Raw genomic sequence first — 6000 nt, 5'->3', positions numbered from 1 at the left:
TGCATTCCCACAAGTTCAGAGTTAGAGCTGGACACAGCTGAGTTTTTGGTTCTCTGGCCGTTCCAAAACAAATTGGTTTGGGTCAACCCACATCTGAAAATACACACACACAAAAATTGGCAAAATCAAAAAAATCCATTTGGGGGCAAACAAAACACACCCTTCAACCCAAAATATTTTGGGGGGCATTTTTAAAGGGCTAGATTCACAAAACAGTTGGAGGAAGATGAGGTGCTGCCACCACCACCCTCATAACTTTTAGCCAAGTGGTTAGGATGTGGGAGACTCATGCTCAATTTCCTGCTTTGCCTGGTGTGCAGAAGGGATCTGAACTTGGGTCTCTCACCTCTTTAGAAAGGGCCTTAATCGCTGAGGTATGGGACATTCTGGGGTGAGGTTCTCTCACTCTCTCCTGTTGAAGCTGTTCCACTTTTTATGAATTATTAAGTAGTCAATGGAGCAGGAGCTTCCCCGCTTCCAGGTGAGTGCCCTAATGAACCAGCAAGCTATAGAGTCCTTCTCGGTCTCTTTCCCTGGCCCAGTAACTATGAATTGCCACTATGAATGTTAACTACTGTCCAGAACTACCTATTATCACATTGAAGAATCCAGCTCACTGAACCACCCAGCTGTTTAATTAGACAAATTCCTCCTCAATTCACCACTGATGACTTCACAGAAAACTTATATATGCTCCTTGAAGCAGGACCGTGCAAACAGATGTTACTGCCTGCTAAGAATTATGAGCCTGACAACATGACAACAAGCATAGGAACAACATTTTGGTTTTGAATGAAGAGACATGAGATAAAAGAAATTCTCTCATGTGCTGAGGAAAAAGCACTTGCAAAATCTGACTGTGTGATCCATTTTAAATAGCAGAGGTGGATGTCATGCAGATTCTTAACAGTGAGAGGAAATGGCTCTGTAAGACATCGATGTGAGTGTCATGAGTCTGATGCACATGCTATATTCTTGGGGATATCCTTAGGCACAATCTTTCTGAAAAAAAGTTTCATTTATGTGCAAAATATGGAAATTAAGAACAGAAAACCTCAGAGAACTGTTTTTAGAGATAAATAAAAAAAGATGTATGCAGAGATGCTACATTCTGCTTCTTGTATTCAAGAAAAAGCCATCTTAGTCACAGTGTTAGTCAAATCAAAACACATAAGAATGGCCATACCTATCCCCCCAGGAACTTATCTAATTCTTTTTTAGAACCCAGTTATACTTTTGGCCTTCACAACATCCCCAGGCAACAAGCTCCATAGGTGGACTGTGCGTTGTGTGAAGAAATACTTCCTTATGTTAGTTTTAAACCTGATGCCTATTAATTTCATTGGGTGACCCCTTGTTCTTGTGTTATGTGAAGGGGTAAATAACACTTCCTTATTCACTTTCTCCACACCATTCATGATTTTATAGACCTCTATCATATTCCACCCTTAGCAGTCTCTTTTCTAAGGTGAAGTGTCCCACTCTTTTTAATCTCTCCTCATATGGAAGCTATTCCATATCCCCTAATCATTTTTGTTGCCCTTCCCTGCACCTTTTCCAATGCTAATACATCTTTTAATACAGATAATTTAGGCCTTTTTTGGTTTGCAAATCAATTGCAAAACATTCCTGATTTCTACTAATGTATTTGCTATTTGTAAACAAGGCTTGTTAATTCAACTCTGGACCTGTCTGTGAAGTCATTTAAACAAACACTGACTATTCGGTCCAGGATTCAGTATCTCACCTTTTCCCACACCTCATCTGTCCCAAATTCTTCTACTCTGCCAGCTCTAAAGCAATCTGTCTTTAGCCCCATGATAGGGCACTGGGGGGAAATAAAGAATGCATCCAGAGCTGGGCTGTGTGTTTGCAGAGGGAGACAGGAGAATAGTGGATGTAGGTTTTCCATTAAATCAGAAGGTGGTTTATGTAAAATGCCCCAGGCCAGGGGCTGCTAAAGAAAAGCTTCATCCTAATTTATCACAAAGCAGTTCACATATCACACCAGGCAGCCCTAAAGTATACCACGAGCATTTCAACCCAGGCCTAGGACCCAGAGGTCCTCTGCAGCTGTAAATCTGTATCTGGGCGCTGATCGAGCCCTATTCATAAGCATCCACCATATGGCTCAGATGAATAATGTTCATACAATATGGTTTCATGAACTGTTCAATTTGTGGAGAGAGTTTCCTAATCATATAAATAGCATCTTTTTTTTTTTTTAACTCATACTGGAGTGTACACGATTTCATTGCTGACTGTAGCCCAAAGTCACAGAAGGTATTGGAGTCACACACATTTTCACAAATAGCACTCATACAAATAAAGAGCATGACCCCATGAATACCAATGTATGTAACTGGGGAAATTTAGTCACATACATTTGTAGATCTGTAATCCTGCAACAAAATGTATCACCTCTGCTCTGAAGGCACTTGGAAAGATTTCAAGAGTCACTTACATAAGGAGTGGCAGGAACGATTGAGAACTTTCATTAGTTTAATATTTGTGCTCCTCTACCCTGTTTGCCCTCCAGGTGAGGAGATCTTATAGGCTAGAGTATCATCTAATCACTTGAGTATCTATGGACCCGCTTGTGGAATAACCTGGTACACTAGAGATACGAAAGGCAGCAATCAGAAACATTGTCTGCCAAACCGAGTGGGAAATGTGATATACCCTGATCCAGGGGCTATTTGCCAAAATCAGCTGAAATATATTAGCAGCTTGGATGTGTTAACTCCAGCTGGTTATGCTATTTATTTCTTCCAAAATAGGGAGTCAAAAGTACTCAACTCTCTATAGCTTTATTAAGTTCCTTTGGATCTAGACCAACCCTCAGAATCTTCTGTGGTTATTCTACCAACCACCAATCAATTGGTTCATTGACTTTATAGCTTTTTAAGATCACCAGCTTGTAAGGTGGATTTAGGTTCACCAGGAGTATTTTAATAGCTGGAGTTACCCTGTGGGTCTACAGAAATATCATGTGCATCCATTATACAACCAGTTTTATTAGCACAGCTAAACATTCTTCTAGTCTATTATTTTCACATACATCCCATTATGTGTGATGAGGCTGAGATTTCACACCCCAAAAAAGTCACAAAATCAGATGACCTTATAGTGCTTTTCTAATTTATACCGGCCCCATTGTTTTTGAAAAATATGTCAAATACTTGGAATAATGGCAAATCTTATAGAAACTAACTTTAAAGGCTTGCTTTACAGGATTTGTGTTATTATGTACCATGCTGTACGTATCTGATGTACTTCCACTAAGGTTACTGATACCACTGCTTGGTGCTCTCATGACATTACATGCATAAAGGTCATACATATTTTAAGGACATTGCTTCCATAAGCTATGTGTAGCATTAGTATAAAAGGATGCGATCAACAAAATGTGCATTAATAAGACTTACCTCTTCTGGTTATTTTTATCTCCAATGGACAAGTGCGCTCCCAAGAAGTGGGCAAGTGTGCTCCCATGCTATGGTATGCAAAATAAATAAATAAACATCCAATGCCAGATCAATACATTACAATAATAGTTTTGCATTGTTATATATCACTTGTCACCTGTAGATCACCAAGTGTTTTACAAATGGGGTAGGTATTATCCCATTTGACAGATCAGGAAACTGAGGCACAAAGCAGTTAAGTGCCTTGCCCATCAATAGGACCTTCAATAACAGAACCCAGGTTTGACTCGCAGCCTGGTACCTTATTCACTAGGGACTTGATCATTTCCCCACTGACATGCATGGTGCAGTCATTAGAACATAATGCATTTTTCACTCACATAGCAGAACATACAACACAGGGCAATAGTTTTGGGGGGGGAGGTTAAATCTGATATTGGAAAATTTAACTAACTTGTCATCTACTAAGCTGAATACTTTTTACATGTAACTTTGTTGTACTATAGCAGCAGCACAATACCAGTGTGTGGCTCCTTGTTAACTACACCGGACCCTCGCTGGAACGTGGGACTTGGGATCCATGCGCAGTACCGCATTAATGCGGGGACCGTGTTATAGCGAGGACCACGTTAAAATGAATTGCAATTAAAGTAATTACATTTGGGATCCATGGCCACGACCACGTTATATGCGAATTCCAGCTATATAGACGTGCGTTCTAGCAAGGGTCCGGTGTATTATAATTGATTTCTATTTTCAACTATTCCTTTACAATACTTCCCTTCAGGAGTTGAGATGGACTCAAAAATATAACAAATTTATTGAACTGATCACGGGTTATGCTTTGAATTTTTGCCCCCACCAATAACAACAACTACTGTTTTTCAGTGGTGTTACCTGAATCATAAGAGAATGCTTAAAGGACTGGAAAATATGCCTCATGGTGAAAGACTCAAGAAGCTCAATCTATTTAGTTTATCAAAGAGAAAAGATTAAAGGGTGACTTGATCACAATCTATAAAAATCTATATGGGGAACAGAAATCTGATAATAGAGAGCTCTTCAGTCTACCAGACAAAGGTGTAACATGATCCAGTGGCTGAAAACTGAAACAAGACAAATTCAGACTAGAAAAAAGGTACAATTTTTTCCACAGTGAGGGTAATTAACCATTGGAATAATTTACCAGTGGGTGTGGTGGATTCTCCATCGCTGCAAATCTTTAAATGAAGACTGGATGTTTTCTAGAAAAAATGTTTTTCTTCAACGCCAACTATTAGATTTGAGGCAGGAATTAATTCATGGAAGTCTTATGGACTAGGTCAGAGGTGGGCAAACTATGGCCCGTGGGACCGTCCTGACTGGCCCTTGAGCTCCAGGCTGGGGAGACTAGCTCCCAGCCCCTCCCCTGCTGTCCCACCTCCCCCACAGCCTCAGCTCGCCCTGCCGCCAGATCTGTGGCTGCCAGTTCTGCTTCTCTGAGCGGCATGGTAAGAGGGTGGGGGGATTGGATAAGGGGCAGAGGGTTCCGGGGGGCAGTCAGGGGACAGGGAGCCGCGGGCGGTTGGATGGGGCGAAGGTTCAGGGGGGAGGCGGTCAGGGGATGGGGAACAGGGGGGGTTGGATAGGCATGGGAGTCCCGGGGGGCCTGTCAGGGGGCAAGGGTGTGGATAGGGGACGGGACAGTCAGGGGACAGGGAACAGGGGGGTTGGATAGGGAGTGGGGTCCTGGGGGGCGGCAGTTAGGGGTGAGGTGTCCTGGGAGAGGGCTGTCAGGGGACAAGGAATGGGCGGGTTGGATGAGCTGTGGGTTCTGAGGGGGGCAGTCAGGGGGTGGGAAGTGGGAGGGTGCAGATACGGGGCAGGGGCCAGGCTGTTTGCGGAGCCATAGCCTTCCCAACCTGGCCCTCCATACAGTTTCGGAACCCTGATGTGGTCCTCAGGTCAAAAAGTTTGCCCACCCCGGCCTAGGTTATACAGGAAGTCTGATTAAACGATCACAGTGGTTTCTTTTGGCCTTAAAAAAAATAAATCTATGAATCATAAGCCTTTAAATCTGAATCTCACTCATTTCCAGATGCAAATCTCCAGTTTCTCCCTACTTCTCTTAGATTCACTATGACTATCTGATGTTTGTTTAGATTAAGTCATAGTTAGAGTTCAACCAGTAAAATAATTTTTTGATTTAGTGACCGAACCAAAATATCTGAAAAAAAATAATTCAGGTTGCTCTGAAACAATCTCTCTTTTTCTTTCTAAAACAAAAACAAACCATAAAAATTTGTTTTTGGGTTGAACAAAACATTTAATTCTGCCCAAAACTAAATGTTTCACTCTGAGGTGGTTTTTTACCACTTTTTTTTTCAATTAAAATCTAGCTAAATTTCAAAACAAGAAGTCAAAATATTTCATTTTTAATATATAAAAATGAACATTTTGACTTTTTTGCATTTCCCCCACACACACTTTTCAGCAGAAATTATTAGCTGAATTGACCAGAATTCATGAACACTTTGCATTTTTAGGCAAATAAACTATTCAAGCAAAAAAACAAAACAAAAAATTCACCCAG

This window comes from Malaclemys terrapin, chromosome 1, assembly GCF_027887155.1.
Source record: "Malaclemys terrapin pileata isolate rMalTer1 chromosome 1, rMalTer1.hap1, whole genome shotgun sequence".
Taxonomy (NCBI): Eukaryota; Metazoa; Chordata; order Testudines; family Emydidae; genus Malaclemys; species Malaclemys terrapin.
This window is presented reverse-complemented; position numbering follows the sequence as displayed.